General features: G+C 36.8%; 1 pseudogene; it reads right to left on the reverse strand.

Moving 5' to 3' along the window:
• Nucleotides 1-1,889: 1,889 nt before the first annotated feature.
• Nucleotides 1,890-18,695, reverse strand: part of LOC149173566 (protein JINGUBANG-like) — a 57,385-nt pseudogene continuing 40,579 nt past the window's right edge.

Genomic DNA, 18,695 nt, shown 5'->3' on the forward strand with positions numbered 1-18,695 from the left:
TGGCTTCTTGGGTATAAATCCTTGTCTTATTATCCTACTTTCTCTCCTTTTGGATTTTCTCGAATTTTTCTTTAGGATCATAATCCTTCTTCTTCCGTTTAGAACGCTTGGAAGCATAGTGACCAACTTTGCAACATTTAAAGCACTTAAAAGGTAGCTTACCATTATATGTATATGAGCCTCTCGTAAGCTTCCTCACAAACTTGGATTCTTCTTCATCTGATTCACAATATGAATCATCATGCTCTTCCTTGCGCTTCTTATCTCTTTTGAAGGTTGACTCCTTTGGTGCACGCATTCCATTCAAAATTCTCATATCATAAGGAATAAGGGTGCCAAGTAGTTGATCTAAAGTGAGAGAGTTTAGATTGGTCATCTATTCAATAACTAATACCTTTGGATTAAATTCTTCAAGACAGATCTCAACGCCTTTTGAATTACTACTTGCTCTTCTAATTTCTCACCAAGGCCTCTTATAGTGTTCATAACTTCATCAACTCTTAGAAATTAATTTGCAATATATTCATCATTATGCATCTTTAAGGACTCAAATTTCATCTAAAACCTTGAATTTTAGCTTTCTTTACCTTTCTTTCACCTTCATAGCATTTTCTCATCTTTTCCCAAATAGGTTTTGTAGTTATGCAGACCATAACCTTAACTAGTTTTGATTCAGGTAAGCCGACAAGCAGTGCATTCATGGATTTTGCATTACATGTGAATTCAAACTTCTAGTATTAGTAATTAGCATTGGAGGCTTTTGATATTATTTTTCTACAACATCCCATACATCAGCTACAAGTCATTGAATGTAGGTCTTCATCCTTACTTTCCAAAACACATAGGTTGTTCCATTGAACATAGGTTCCCTATTGGTAAATCCTCTTTCTTGGTTTGCCTTGGTCTTGATCTTCCTTATAGATATTAAAATGATCCTAAAGTGTAGGTTTTAACCCTGTACATAAATTACTTGCATACGAATTCGAAAATAGAAAATAAACAATGGCGAAAGCATAAAACATAAGACAATTATACACAGAGATTCCCCCCGAATCCCAAAATCGGGACTACCAGATTGATTTTTCATTATGTTCCTTTCAATATTACAATACATACATACATACATACATACATACATACATACATACATACATACATATATATATATATATAGATATACATGTTGAATCATCCACAAACCCCAATCCATTAACCCTGGATTAGAACATAACCATAGTTCCCTTGACCAGATCTACAAAATACCATGGACTGAAAACCATCATGCCCAAAACCATGTGCAAAACCCATGCACAAAACCATAGGTAATTGTGGAAATAATATAACACAACCCAACATGAAGGAACTTGGTTGATATGATACTAATTGTTAGAAACAATGGAAACCAAGAAACAACTGGGGGGGGGGGTGAATGAGTAGTGTGACTAGAGTATACAAATTTTCACAAATTATACTTTTCAATCACTTAATCATTCAAGAATAAAAAAAAATGACTCAATCATGTAAAACATAAAATTATAACCATTGGTATACACATGTGCAACATATATATAAGACATCAATCTTCCTTTTATTTCTTTGATAAATACAAGCTTCAACTTACAATTATGTCATTTCCCTACAAACTACTACTTGTAGGTTTATCAACTGCTACTGAAAGGAAATTTTATCCCTACTCATTTATCAACTTTTACTAAAAGGGATTATTTCCCTTGCACATTTATCAACCACTATTGAAAGGGAATCTTTCCCCTAAAATGCAAGCTACCACTTACTGGACATGTTGATCCATCTTTCATCCATTCCTAAACTAGAACCAAGAGGCCACCTTTTATTTTTGTTAAAAAAAGAAGAAGTAAAATTGATCTCAATCACTTACCACAAACAACATAAACACCTTTAGCAATTCTCTGATTAATGGGCAAATGTCCAAACACACTAGCAACATTAATCCTTTGTAATTTCTGATTTCACCATTAAAAAAATTCATTAACCAATTCATTCTTTGCCTTCTCAACACCTTTCAAAATAAAAAATTGATCTCTAATGCACCTTTGATGCATATTCACACTATGTATCTCGTTGTACCAAGCACCTCTCTTGGTTGCTTGAATTATGCTTTTAAAGAATTTTGAAATGATATTTTTGGAATTAGAATTTAGATGTCTTCAACTTTCCTCATTTATAAATATTTATTTTTCCTTTGTATTTCTTTAATTAAGTATTTATAATGTGTTCTCCAAGTATTTGAATACTCCATAACTATTACCGCAAGAAATTCTGAGTTTAACTACTTAAATTTAGTATTCTGGATTTTTTAAAAGATTTAAGAGTGCTCATTCTAATTCTAAAAAATCTCTAGATATGGAGTTTCCACTAAAATTTCCTCTTTAGTCCATGCCAATATAATATTTCCAACTTGTTCATGTACGTGTTATCAACCTTCAGTTCTATCTTGTTATGTTTGGCATAACTACCATTTTCCAAAGTTGTCGACTCGTTCATCGTGCTCGAATGCCTTAATGTTGGAAATAATACTGAGAGGGGGGGTGAATCAGTATTATCAAATTCTTTTCAATATGCCTTCCAGATTTATACTTTAATTTATTCTTCAGATATTGATTATTAATTTGTATGTCAGTGCCATATAATAATGAACAAGAACAAGAAAAATAGATAAGCACACCAAAGAACACCAGATATAAGGTGGAAACCCAATGTGGGTGAAAACCACCTGCTGCAATATGTCTCTATCTTCTTTCAATTAGAAACTTCTTTTACAAGGATTTTGTACTGGTGCAGTCCTTTACCAGTATGCAGGCTGCAACCTATAGAGAGCTACAACTCTCTCTCGTTTTCCAGTCTCTCCTGGAAGGGAGCTACAACCCCCTTTACTCTTTTACTTCTTTAGGAACCACGTTTCATTAATTTTAAAACTGGATCCAAGAAGATCAAATAATCATCAAGTACATGCAAATCACCCAATCTCCTTATACAATCAACCAATGAATCACCCAACTTCTCAGAATGCTGTAAACAGAAAAGTAATACTAGAAATCTAAACCCAGAACTCTGTAGCAATAGATAAAAGACAACCAACAAATGTTTCAAGATAGGTCCACAACTTCACCAATAGCCTGCGAATACCCACAGCTCTTCTGTGTCTAACCTACGCAGATCCGCACCTGGTCGGTCTACTCCTCTGCGTATCTCCGCACCACTCGTTCTTCTGCCCTGCGTACCTCTGCTCAGATCCGCACCTGCGTTGCCCGCCTGACAGCGTACCTCCGCGACTTGTTCTTCTGCTTCCCTGTGTACCTCCGCACTGCGCCTTCTCCTGCGCTGCGCCTTCTGCTGCGCTGCATACCCCCGCACTGTGCCTTCTCCTACGCTGCGTACCCCGGCACTCACGCCGTGGATCGCCTGTGAACCTCTGATTAGGGCCAAATTAACAGTCCTCCAATGTGCGACAGTCAGTCAGATCCACAGATCTGATCATGCACCCAAGAGATCACGACTTATCAATAGATTCGCCTTAAATTTTCTCCTTGATTTAGATCTAGCTTTTAAAACAAATCACCCAAACTTTCAGATCTTAAGATATTCAAATTTCACAAGTGTCTAGCCAAGTGATCTCTTTTCCTTTTTATAGGCAAGCCCTTATTCAAACCATGGGACAAAACCATCGAAAACCAATAAAAGGGATCCAAACAGGGGTTCAAATAATTTAGATCCTAAACCGCGGGCCAAAACTATAGGATCATGAACGACGGGCTAAATACCAAGGGCTAAACATAAGAAACCCCACGTGAGCGCGCTTCTCTACATTGGAGTGAGTGAACTGGGGGACCGCACCTTATGAACGGATAACCTGCGGGTATGTCCGCACTTCCTGGACGTCGAACCTGCGGGTCTGCACCTTTTGAACGATGCACCTGCGAACCTATTATTTTCCATCATTCTGAGAGTCTGAACAGAATTTTGCCACTTGAGTGAGTTGCCATCAAGTACAACACCTGTACCATAGAGCCAAACCAGAATCATAATGCCAACAATCTCCCCCTTTGGACTTGATGGCAACCTCAAGATCCTCAACATCATTCTCCCCCTTTGACATCAAGGGCAAAGGGTTATGCTCCCCCTGAGAACATGCTCCCCTGACTATAAACCAGATCTGCAAAAGGAAAGAAAATTCTTCAAGAATAACCATAATCCACCAAACACCATAATTGACCATGAAAGAGATAGAGACATATTGCAGCACTATTCAGATCAGCATCAATGATCTCCTTCTGTACTTCCTCCAAGATCTTCTACCATAATGCCAACAATGCATTATATGCTCCCCCTGCACCGGTGCCATTCGATCTTCGACCAATCTGCAACCTAGCAAATGTACGCGTATACCCCATATGAAACTTGCGTACAACCAACAATCTCTGAAACCGATGAGATTCAGCAACAGGATGATGCATCAACAACCCCCAGCTTTTGCCTAAGGTATTCAAAGGTCTCCTTGGGCAATGGTTTGGTGACTATATCAGCAAATTGTTCCTTAGAAGGAACATACTCCAACTTGACCATTTGTTCAAGCACTTGTTCCCTGAGAAAGTGATACTTGATCGGTATGTGCTTGGTCTTTGAATGCATGACTGGGTTCTTTGAAATGTTGATTGCACTTGTATTATCAAATAAGATGGAGATAGGTGGAGTACAAGTGATCTGAAAATCCTGCAAGGTCTGCATCATCCAAAGGAGTTGAGTGCAGCAAGATGCAACAGCCACATATTCTGCTTCAGCTGTAGATAAAGCAATCGAACTTTGTTTCTTGCTGAACCAAGATACTAATCTGGAACCATAAAGAATGCACCACCACTTGTGCTCTTCCTGTCATCCACGCTTCCGGCCCAATCTGCATCTATATAAGCATGAAGTGTGAGATCTGTATCTCTAGGATACCATAAACCATAGTTTTGAGTTCCTTGAAGGTACTTGAAAATTCTCTTCACTACCTAAAGATGAGTTTCCTTTGGATTTGCCTGAAATCTTCCAACTATTCCCACTGCATGCATGATGTCTGGTCGGGTACCTATCAAATAAAGAAGACTTCCAATCATAGATCTGTAGGTTGGTTGATGCACTGCTGCTGATTCATCATTTTGCATCTTCCATGCCATATTTCTTCAAAATCTGCTTGAGATACTTGGTTTGAGACAAGAAGATCCCGCCTTCATTTTGTTGGATTTGTAGTCCAAGAAAATATGTCAGTTCTCCAAGAAAGGACATTTCGAATTCTTTCTGCATCACCAAGGCAAAGCTTTGACTCATAGCTTCTTCATTTCTTCCAAAGATAATATCATCTACATACACAACAAGTATTAACAATTTGTCATTTTCAATTTTTATATAAAGATTGCTATCTGCTGATCCCTTTGAAAAACCGTGTTGATGAAGATATTTGTCCAAGCGGTAGTACCAAGCCCTTGGAGCCTATTTAAGACCATAGAGAGCCTTTTTTAGTCTGCATACAAGATTTGGATCATTCCCAAGGATGAACCCATCTGGTTGCTCAATGTACACTTCTTCTTCTAAGTCTCCATTCAGAAAGGCCGATTTTACGTCCATTTGAAATACTTTGAACTTCTGAAAGCTTGAGAGAGCAAGGAACATTCGAATGGCCTCAAGTCTAGCAACGGGAGCAAAAGTTTCTTCAAAGTCTATTCCTTCTTGTTGAGCATACCCTTTACAAACAAGTCTGGCCTTGTTTCTAATTACTTCCCCATTTTCATTCAACTTATTTTTGAAGATCCATTTTGTCCCTATGACATTCTTATCTTTTGGTCTAGAAACCAACTCCCAAGTGTTGTTCTTTTCGATCTGCTCAAGTTCTTCATCCATTGCCTTGACCCAACGTTCTTCTTTGCATGCCTCTCTTACATTTTGTGGTTCAGTGGAGGAGAGTAATGCCAAATAGCTTGAGGCTTCTGCAATTGTTATTCTTGTTTGTACACCTGCCTCTTTCTGTCCCAAAATATGAGATTCTGGATGATTCTTCTGAACGTACCTGGATGGAGTCTTCTCTTCTATCCTTATCTGTTCCTCTAGTGCCTCTTGACGTTCTTCTTCATCATCAATCTAATTTGGAGAGTAGTCTTCATCCTCTTCGATATTTTCATAATTTGCTTGCCTAGGAATGTATCCTTTTTCATCAACCACTACATCAATGCTGTCAACAATTCTTCCAAGTCTTTTATTGTAACACTTATATGCTTTTCTGTGGGGAGAATAACCAAGGAGAATGCCTTCATCTACTCTAGGTTCAAGTTTGCCAAGTTGTTCATCATTATTCTTAATATAGAATTTGCTTCCAAAATTTTTGAAATGCTTTACCAAAGGAGTCCCACCATACCAGAGCTCATGAGGAGTTTGAGTGCTGTTCACTCGGACATTTGTTTTGTTGAGAATAACAACCGCAACAAAAGTAGCTTCACCCCAGAAGGTTGCGGGAGTCCCAGACTCATCAAGCATAGCACGAGCCATTTGTTAGACCGTTCTGTTCATCCTTTCCACCACTCCATTTTACTGAGGAGTCCTAGCTGTAGAGAATTACCTTCTTATTCCATGTTCTTTACAGAAATCGAAAAATTCATTTGAGGTAAACTCCTCGCCTCTGTCGGACCTGAGGCACTTAATTTTGTGATCTGATTCGTTTTCAGCCAAGGCTTTAAAAGATTTGAATTTTTCGAATGCTTCGTCCTTATGTTGCATAAGTCCCAACCAAACCATCCTGGAGAAGTTGTCAATGAATAATATAAAGTATTCTTCTCCTCGAGGTGACCTTGTCCTAAATGGACCACATACATCTGTATGGACTAGTTCAAGAGGCCTGCTGGCTGATCCTTCATTCTCAAGGAAGTTAGTTCTGGTTTTCTTACCAAACTGACATGATTTACATATGGTGTTGTCTGGAATTTTGATATCTGGAAGACCACGAACTGCCTGGTATTTGCATGCTTTCCTTATTTGTGAAAAACTTAGATGCCCCAACCTCCGGTGCCATAACGAATGTTCATCATCTTTGCTCAAATAGCATTGTTGTTGTCCTTCTTCAAATATGTATAGATTATTTGGAGTTCTTCTGCCTTTGATCACTGTTTTTCCTGTATCAAGATCACGAACACTACATCCATTTGATCGAAATATTACCTTTGTTCCTTGATCGCACATCTGACTGACACTTAGTAGATTATGCTTCAAGACATCAACATACAAAACATTTCCAGCTTTGACCTTTTCTTTCAACTGAGCAGTGCCTTTTCCTTTTATGGATACAGGGGTATCATTTCCAAAAGAAACTTTCTTTCCCTTTTCTAAAGCAGTGTATGATTCAAGTTTTTCTTTATCACCTATCATATGCTTCTAACATCCGCTGTCGATGTACCATATATTTTCTTGTCCTTCTGCATAAAATGCTATCCCACATCTTTATGTTTGTGGTTCCTTTATTCTCCATGTTCTGGTGCTTGAGGCTTGTTCCTTTGTCTGCCAAAACCTGCTCCTGCATTCAGAATCTTCATGACCGAAGTTATTACAAATAGAACATTCAATGTCATTTTCAAGGGCAGAAAAGTTGTTATAGGTCCTTTTCGTAATCCCAGTCATACTTCTTTGCTTTTGAGCTTCTCTAGTCATGATTGTCTTATAAGAAACACATTGAGCTGCTTTGTGACCGAAGTTATGGCAAGAGAAACATTGGCCATTGAAGAAGCTTCTGTGATTATCAAATCTACCAGCCAAATGATTGTAATTTCTATTGTCATCCATTCTTGAAGAAAATTGAGAAGTTTTTACCTGTGGCTGGTTGTAGCTTTTGTTCACCCTTAAGATGGATTGCCCCTAGTTTACCTGGTAGTCTTTGTTTGTTCTTGATGTAATTCGTCCCTGCCTTACCTGGTGATCTCCATTGGGATTTTTCTCATTCCTCCTTGCTGCATCAAGATAACTCTTTGAGGTGGATGCTTGAGATGTTTCTCCATTATAACCCAGACCTGTCTTGATTAGTGGAGAACGTTGTACATTGATAATCTCATCCAGAGTTTCATATCCTTTAACAAATTTAAGATTAAGAGCCTTTTTTTTCTCAATTTCTTTTCTAAGGCCAACAATTTCACATTCTAACTTCTCAAGAGATTTTTCTTTTTCATCAAGTTGGAATTGCAGAGTATCAATGATCATATCTTTTTCTTCTAAACATATTTTGAGTTGAGAAATCTCTTCATAAAAACCATCTACATCTATAGAATCCATGTAATCATCATCTTCAAAGGCCATTAAAAGTTTATAATCATTACCTTGTTCATCTTCGTCACTATTTGATAGGCCATCACTGTCTTCATGAGTGTAGTAACTTTTCTTAGTTGCATTTTGTTTCTTGTTCCATCTAACAGGTTCCTTCCCTTTGTCAATCTTATCCTTGTGAGGACATTTGGCAGCATAGTGACTGACTCTTCCACAAGAAAAGCATTTGAAAGGTAACTTACCTCGGAAATGACCAGTACCCCATTGAAGATTTCTGACAAAATTTGATTCTTCTTCTTCTTCTGACACGTGTCCTGACTCATAGTACTCTCCTTTGCCTGAAGCCTTGAAGGCAACTTCTCTCCTATCTAATGGACCTCCTTTCCTCATTTCATAAGCAGTTAGAATTTTGTGCAGCTGTGACATTTTAAGGCTTTGTAGATTCTCTTTTTCTTCTATTGCAGAAACTTTAGATTCAAACCTAGGGGACAAAGATCTTGGAACTTTTTCAACCACAATAGCCTCTTTTATTTCTTCACCCAAATTTTTCATACAATTAACAATCTCATCTACACGAAGAAAATAGTTAGCCACACTTTCATCATTATACATCCTAAGATTTTCATACTGAATTCTGAGGGTTTGAAGTTTTGCTCGTTTTACCTGATCATCTCCTTCATAGTTCAGAACAATCTTGTCCCATATCTCTTTTGCGGATTTAAACTGCATTACCTTAACAAATTCTGATTGAGATAGGCATCCTAATAGAGTATTAACCACCTTTGCATTTGTTTCATATTTCTTCTTCTTAGCCAGATCTGTAGGAGTTGCTGATGGAAAAGTATACCCTGTATCTATGATATCCCAGACTTCTGTACCAAGAGATTGAAGATAGGCAGTAACTCTTACCTTCCAATAAACGAAGTTTGTCCCATCAAAAATCGGTGGCCTGATTGATGCTTCCCTCTCGTAGTTGCTCATGATGAAAGATCTTTCTTCAAGCGATCAAGCTTCTTCTGAAGAACCTGCTCTGATACCAATTGTTGGAAATAATACTGAGAGGGGGGGTGAATCAGTATTATCAAATTCTTTTCAATATGCCTTCCAGATTTATACTTTAATTTATTCTTCAGATATTGATCATTAATTTGTATGTCAGTTCCATATAATAATGAACAATAACAAGAAAAATAGATAAGCACACCAAAGAACACCAGATATAAGGTGGAAACCCAATGTGGGTGAAAACCACCTACTGCAATATGTCTCTATCTTCTTTCAATTAGAAACTTCTTTTACAAGGATTTTGTACTGGTGCAGTCCTTTACTAGTACGCAGGCTGCAACCTGTAGAGAGCTACAACTCTCTCTCATTTTCCAGTCTCTCCTAGAAGGGAGCTACAACCCCCTTTGCTCTTTTACTTCTTTAGGGACCACGTTTCATTAATTTTCAAACTGGATCCAAGAAGATCAAATAATCATCAAGTCCATGCAAATCACCCAATCTCCTTATACAATCAATCAATGAATCACCCAACTTCTCAGAATGTTGTAAACAGAAAAGTAATACCAGAAATCTAAACCTAGAACTCTGTAACAATAGATAAAAGACAGCCAATAAATGTTTCAAGATAGGTCCACAACTTCACCAATAGTGGCCTGCGAATACCCGCAGCTCTTCTGTGTCTAACCTGCGTAGATCCGCACCTGGTCGGTCTACTGCTCTGCGTATCTCCGCACCACTCGTTCTGCTGCCCTGCGTACCTCTGCTCAGATCCGCACCTGCACTGCCCGCCTGACAGCGTACCTCCGCGACTTGTTCTTCTGTTTCCCTGCGTACCTCCGCACTGCGCCTTCTCCTGCGCTGCGTACCTCGCACTGCACCTTCTGCTGCGCTGCATACCCCCGCACTGCACCTTCTCCTACGCTGCGTACCCCCGCACTCACGCCGTGGATCGCCTGCGAACCTCTGATTAGGGCCAAATTAATAGTCCTCCAATGTGCCACAGTCAGTCAGATCCACAGATCTGATCATGCGCCCGAGAGATCACGACTTATCAATAGATTCGCCTTAAATTTTCTCCTTGATTTAGATCTAGCTTTTAAAACCAATCACCCAAACTTTCAGATCTTAAGATATTCAAATTTCACAAGTGTCTAGCCAAGTGATCTCTTTTCCTTTTTATAGGCAAGCCCTTATTCAAACCATGGGACAAAACCATCGAAAACCAATACAAGGGATCCAAACAGGGGTTCAAATAATTTAGATCCTAAACCACGGGCCAAAACCATAGGATCATGAACGACGGGCTAAATACCAAGGGCCAAACATAAGAAACCCCATGTGAGCGCGCTTCTCTGCATTAGAGTGAGTGAACTAGGGGACCGCACCTTATGGACAAATAACCTGCGGGTATGTCCGCACTTCCTGGACAGCGAACCTACGGGTCCGCACCTTTTGAACGATGCACCTGCGAACCTCTTATTTTCCATCATTTTGAGAGTCTGAATAGAATTTTTCCACTTGAGTGAGTTGCCATCAAGTACAACACCTGTACCATAGAGCCAAACCAGAATCATAATGCCAACACTTAACACTACCATACACACACACACACACACACACACATATATTCAAATTTTAGTTAGGTTGACATGTCTCTCACACCTGCCACTTCTTCCCGATGCCCAATAAGGTCACAGGTTCCTCCTTTGCACACCTTAAATATGTTTCAAAGAAACCTTTCTAGGATGTCATCATGCTGATGTCACCAAATCCATGTGGTTCCATCTAAGTTGTGACATGTGTCACTCATATTCGGCCCACTAGGGCACCCCAAATCATCGAATCAACTTTCTGCATGTCTTCCTCTCATTAGACCATGTCATGCTGACATCATGTTGACATCATCATCCACGTCACCATTGAGGAGAGAGAAAAGGGTCTCGAGCCTTTTTTTTCCATCAATTTCCTTTGTTAAATAATTATAAGGGTCCCAACCATTTTACGCTATTGCAACTCTCCTCATGCCACGTTGCTCGACCATATGTCATCCAGTGCTTCACTCCTATGCACCCTTTTGTAACCTTTTGAGTTACTACTATTGGGATGAGATGTTAAAGTGGGACCTCAACCAACCAATAAAAATGCTTTTGCTTTTGTTTTTAAGGCCACATCTGGTCAGGCTTGTGTCATCCTTGGCACTCCCTTATGTGCACTTAAAGTTCTTCCAGGGGAGACCTTTCGGGGTACTCACACCGAGATGATGTTTTAATGGGCATAACACTGGGACAATAGAAATTCTTGTGACGTAATTCTATCAAAGCCACATCTTCCCAGTCTTAATTTAGCCTCTTTTCTAACCATCTCCACTACATTTGGTTGTGTGCCAAACTTAAACATACTATAAAGGTATTACAACCACTTTAACTCTGCAACTTTGATTTTTAGGGGATATCACCTTTGACTGGATATAACTTTTAATCCAAGAGGCCATTTCTGAACTTCCACATACCACTTGAATTATCTATCAAAGCTCTTTCTATCTAAGTGGGTACCAACTGTAATTGAAGTGATCTTATAAACTTAAAATGGCTTAAAGTCTCTGCATCATCACCATCTTTACCTCTATCATTCTTTGATTTGTTCTTCATTCTTATTGCAATAATCTCTTCTGTTGCCTTCATCCTAATCACCTTTCCCATCAATGACAACACATTTCAAACATATACCACTTTGCAGCATCACTACTTAAAGTGAGCTAGAAGAGACATAGATGGATACTATCATCCACCTAAGATTTGGATGAACACCAAAAATGATAAGTGGTGATGTATGTTATGGTTTTCTTTCTCAAATTTTCATCAAACTACGAGATATCATAGGGTAATTTTATAGGCACGGATGGCCATTTTAGGTTATGGCATATGGGATTGTTTCTTGGTATATGTAGGTCTAGAAAATCAAGTGTTTCTAGAAATGGTAACTAGTTTTAATCAAGTGGATTTGGGGGAAACCTATATGGACCTTACAATCCTCCCATATAGTAACTTACAGAGATTGAATAACTACTAAAGGGATGGTTTTTCATATCATTCTGAGGCCTTTGAAAAAGAGTGTTAGTAAAAGGGTTATAACCCCTAAGGGGATTTCCCCTAATGACTAAGGTACTTACAATATGACTACCAATGGGGCTATATTTGGCCCTAGAAGGATTGCTCCTAGGAGTGAAATCACCTAATGTAGGGATAATTTGAAAGAAAAAGGTACTAACAGTGACATTTCCCCTAAATATATGGGCATTTCTGGATACATTAGGGCCTCTAGGGAATGTATTTCATCTAATGATTGACTACCCATATAGTATTAAATCCTTGAGAGACATTATTTCCCCCAATGATTCTAGGAATAGGAACACGCCTCCCCTAAAGACTCTTCCCAAATGGTGGCATAGTACTCAGTAAAGATACATTCACTGGCATTGGAACAAGAAATCTAGGTGGGAACCACCTAAATTTAGGTTGCGAGATTTATCTTTGCCCTACCTTGAATACAAATCTAGTGGAGTGTAAAGTCATTGAAAGACTAAAAGAGGTAAGTGGAAAAACATGTGGCATGCTCCATAAAGAGAATATGGATGTGTTAGGTGTAGAGGGAGTTGGACCTATAACACTAACAAAAGGTAATAAGAAATTCATAGAGCTACTCCAAAAAAAAAATCGACAATGAGGATCCAATATCTCCCATGCTTGAGGCTCTTCTCACACCAGATATTTGTTGGGATTTGAATCTGATTAGATTTGGATTAGCTTGAATTATTTGAAACATGTATAGTGTATATCTTTTATGAATCTTTGTTAGGATAGTATATCAATGATATATTTCTATTTTGTGTGCAAGATATAGGTGTGTGTGGTGGAGGAATCATCTCTAGGAGATGAAGCAAGAACTTTTGTAGCAACATCAATTAAGGCCATTAATAGAAATTAGACATAGGAGATTAGACATAGGAGATGTTGCAAACAACATCATCTCTTCCCTTGTATGTTAAATAATCTTAGGGACTAGATCTAGGTGAAAGCATGAATGACTTATCCTTGCTCATGGTTTTCATGGTTTTCCCCCAAGTTATGTTTATATCCAACATATTCGATGGTAAATTAGATATGACCAATAAATGAACTATAAATTATTACTGATTAATTAGAAATTGTATATATATTTGTAAGAAATGTACTTACATATTATTTTGGATAGTGTGGTGTTATATTCTTATAATTGGACTCTAAATTACCAATTATGACAACCTATTTAATTTGAAGGTAAACTCAATAGCAAATTGATATGCATTAATCATTGTGCGATGTAGTGGTGGCCTTAGGTGAAATACAAATATCACATTCATAGTTAGCTACCATTCTAATTAGACACATTAACAAATATTGTGCATGATATACGAAAATCATGATAGCTTTGGATATATTTAAAATCTTTATATTTTAAACAATTCATTAGATAAAATTGTATGAAACTATTATGCTCACTAATATATAGTAGTGAGATGGTGAATAACTATTATCTAATAAATGGTTTAAAATTTGGAATTTGATTTCTAAGAGTGTATGTATTCCATTTTTTTTATTGATATAAAATTACAATTGTTTTTTCCATTCTAATCAAATAAGTTGTACATTGTATTGATTTTCTTGTATTGCATATTTTACAATGTTTGTCAAGTTGATAAAGTTGGATTAAGTTGTTCACTATAATGCTCTTACTATATTGCATTGATTTTAGTGTTTGTATAATAATAAAATTGGTTGTTCTATACATACATTGATTTTAGTGTTTGTATGCTGGATAAAAGTTATATGAGAAACATTTTCTCACTCTTTTTATTTACTTGATTAGATAAATTTGTAGGGAAGCAATATGTCAATGTAAGAATTTAGTAGTCTCGTGATGAATAACTAATCTTATTTATGAGAAACATTTTCTCATTTTTTTTCAACTAATTGATTAGATAGAGTTGTAGGAAAGCAATATGTGAGTGAAAGAATTTAGAAGTGAGGCGATGAATAACTAATCAATTAGAATATCTATGATTGTGTTCACAAAAAATTGATGAGACTAAGAAAAATATGAAATAAAAGGAATAGGGTTTTGGGATTTGAGTTTTATTATACAAATGTTAGGTATCAAACTACCAAATTACTATAACTAAAAAAATCACCAAAACCATAGGAAGCCAATGCCAATAGGGTCTAAAAGTCAATTTGAGTCAAATGTTTAGGACAAAAATTTAAAGGGGGGGCTATGAAGATTTTTTGTTTCCTTTAAACTACAAAAGAAAAAATAGGGTTTTGACCAATGTCATAGCCCATAGCCATAGCCAATGAAATTTACATGATTGAAAACATGGGTCAAGACCTAAATTGTGAACTATAACAATGATAAGATAACAACAAAAAACATATAAACAACATACTTCAAATTCAAATGCCTATAAGAGGATAAACAAGTACAAGCGTATAAACAAAATACTTCAATACCTATAAGGGGATGGAAAATTTTGACCTCTACATGAAAGTCATACTTCAATAAAAAATAAATTAAACTAGGAAAAATTATTTGAATCCAGAAGGAAAAACTAATATGTAAATTGGAAGAATAAAGGAGACATAGAAAAATCATTATCTTAACTCAAGCATGCAAAACACACTAGCAACCAAAGAAATCAATAGGCTATTAGGCCTATCTTCATTCCATTATGTATGAGCTCAAGGAATGTCACCAAGTTTTACTCTCACCGACAAAAGATAAACTCTTGAAATCAACTAACATGAGATAATGTTGAAGATATAACCCAAGCTCCCAATCCTTCAAATAGAAACTTAAACTAGGGAGGATCTACTCTATACGACAAAGGAGATAAAACATAAAACACTCAACTCTAAAGGAGTTTTAAAATTAAAATTGATATCAATTTAGGTAAAATGGTAACTACAAATACAAAGTACAAGGTAGGGAAAAAAAGTTAAAACCAACAAACAACCATCTTGATCAATGAAGAGTTGAGGATGTTAGGCATAACTTGTATGAATTTTTCCTATTAGTTTAATATTTGTTATCACTAAAAAATTGTGCACCCAATTATGCTCACTGAGAATGCCAAACATTAAGGAACAATATGTGAAAATTCTACAAGTGAAGACTGGAAAAGAATTGTGAACCAAAAAACTAAAGGTTCTCATTTAGGAAATTGAACTATGTAACGTTAATTCAATAGTATTACATGGATCACCACATTTGTTTATTTGATAACCATGCAAACCCATGTAAGTGACAAACCAACAGACGATAGACCACATCACATCACATGAGAAACCTTCTGCTGACAAGACAAGGCTAGATAGCTCAGTCTTGAGCCATTCCACGAGTTGAGTTGGCATTAAGGAGCCTCCAAAGGAGTCCCCTTGTCTCCCACTATATCAAATCCCATAAATGAGCTAGGGGGAGCCAAGGATTATGCTTTAGCCTATAAATACCAATGGAATTGGGACCAACAAAAGAGAAGAAGTTTATGCAAGATTATGCTACCAAAATTGATAAGTCAACTAAAATTGCTTTGTATTGAGAAAACTCATTATTGAGAGCTTTCATGAAGCTTCTTTGAGGAGATATTTTTATTACAAGGAGAGGAGAAGAGGGACCTTACTTTAGGAGAGTGATAGAGCCCATTTTCCCTATCAATTCCCTTTAGTATCTCTAGGATGATTTGTATCTCTTTACACCAAAAAATAAAGAGGATTTCACTTCCCAAATTCTAGTGTTTCATTCCTTTTATGTTTTCCATTGTTTCTTACTTTGTATCTAATGTTATTTCATAGAAATAGCTACATTTTTTGTTTGTTATGTATTCACTCTTCTAGCCATCTTCTTGTTGGCTCTATGCAAGGAACAACAACCCTGCAATAGATAGGATTTTGGTCCACCATTGCACAAAGAAACTAACAAAAATATTAGAATCCAAATATCAGATGGCTACTTAACACCATAGAGACCAACTATTTGTAGCATAAACTCCCAATAAAATAAAATAAAAGTGGCTAGTAAAATTGTATAATGTCAATTTCCAATGTTTATGACTTATATTTGTTTTACAACTTGAAACTTTAGTTCTCGGTTTATGCCATATATTATTTTTATGCATTGCTAGTAACTTAGGCATAAGTAGAAATATAACTCCAAGCACCCAAGATGCTTACAATCAAAAATTAATTCCAACTTTCATAACTTGCTTTTATATTTGCTTACAAACTAATAATATGTGCTGCGTTTGTTGGGTGACATTAAATAATGTAGGATTAACACACACACAAATATCTCTCTCTCTCTCTCTCTCTCTCTCTCTATATATATATATATATATATATATATATATATATATATATATATATATATATATATATATATATATATATATATTAAAAACCTAAATAAAATATAAGTTTTTTTTAAAGTAAAAATATACAAGTTGGATGTTGGGTGTGTGTTATATTCTTTCCACGATTAGCCCCACGTGTGGTGCGCAGCAGGGGGGGGGCAGCCCCCTTGTCGGGGGTTTGAGGGGGACAATAGCCTCCCCTCTACAAGGTCTGGGGCAGCAGGCCACGAAATTTTTTTTGGACCCTATATTAAGTGGGCGGACCTACCTATGGTTTTGTGCATGGTTTTGGGCATGATGGTTTTCTGCCCATGGTATTTTGTAGATCTAGTCAAGGGAACTATGGTTATGTTCTAATCCAGGGTTGATGGATTGGGGTTTATGGATGCTTCGACATGTATATATATATATATATATATATATATATATATATATATATATATATATATATATATATATATATATATATATATATATATATATATATTGTAACATTGAAAGGAATATAATGAACAATCAGTCTGGTAGTCCTAGTTTTGGGATCCAAGGGAAAATATTAGTGTATATATGTTTTATGTTTTATGCTCTCGCCATTGTTTATTTTCTATTTTTAGAATTCGTATGCAGGTAATTTCTGTACGGGGTTAAAACCTACAATTGGTATCCGAGTTGTTTTGGCTTCAAGGAGACGCCTTTGCTGCTGAGGGGTTTTTCTCAGGCCTGTGGTAGACCTTGTTCAGTGGGAGATATGTGAGATTGTTTCTTATGGGGAAAGAAGATGGCGAGGTGTGGAAAGATAGAGACTAAGAAATTTATTGGTCAGAGTTTTGAATTGTGGAAAATCAATATGGAGGATCTACTTGTAGATAAAGATTAATGGATCGTGGTATATTCAGGTACTAAACCAATGGAAATGTCAGCTGAAGACTAGGTGAAGTTGGATCAGAAGGCAAATAGCACAATACAATTATGTATCTTAGACTCAGTATTCTTGAATGTATAAGGGGATGCTTTGGTGAATGCTTTGTGGACAAGTTAGGGACTTTATACCAATTTAAGTCTAGTGAATAAATTGTTCCTACGAAAAAAGTTGTATAACCTGAGTATGAAGGATGGAAAATCTGTGATAGAGCATCTTAATGCCTTTAATACTATGGTAAGCCAGTTTTTATATGTTGATATAAAAATTTCAGATGAAGATAAGTGCATTAGTTTGTTGTGTTCTCTACCAGATTTGTGGGATAGTCTAGTTGTTGCAATAGGTAGCAATGAAACTACCTTGCAGCTTGATGAAATATTCTCAACCTTGTTGTTAGAGGATATGAGACAGAAAAATATGAAGGGCCATAATGGAGATGCCTTGTCTATACGAGGACGGTCCCAGAACAGAAACAAAAATAAATCCTCGAGTAGGAGATCTAAATCTCTAGGAAAACCTATAAAAGTGTGTTGGAAATGCAGAAAATAAGGGAACTTCGAAAAGGACTGTGGATCTAAAGCTCTTTAGAAAGGAAAGGGATCTAATGATGCTCCTTCTGTAGAGGTGAAAACCACCTCAAATGAAGGTGGGGATGTGTACTTGGCTTCTTCTTCAAGTACACATGTAGATCCCGAGGCATGGTTGATTGACTCAGGTGCATCCTTTCACTTCACTCCCAACAGGGAGTGGTTATGAAAGTATGATAAATATGATGGTGGTGATGTCTTCTTAGGGGATGATAAGAATGCTAGAATTGTCGGTCCCAGAAAAGTAAAGTTGAAGTTGTAAGGTGGAAGGATTAGAACACTTCTCGGTGTTCTGCGTATTCCTGTGTTAGCCAGAAATATGATTTCTATAAGCTAGATGGATGATGCAAGTGTAAAAATAATGTTAGAGAAAGATACTTGCAATATGGTTCAAGGAGAACTAGTATTGATGTTGGGAGTTCGTATT

This window comes from Pinus tabuliformis, chromosome 4_2 (assembly GCF_031772625.1).
Source record: "Pinus tabuliformis cultivar Carrire ecotype Pingquan chromosome 4_2, CPIR1, whole genome shotgun sequence".
Classification (NCBI taxonomy): Eukaryota; Viridiplantae; Streptophyta; class Pinopsida; order Pinales; family Pinaceae; genus Pinus; species Pinus tabuliformis.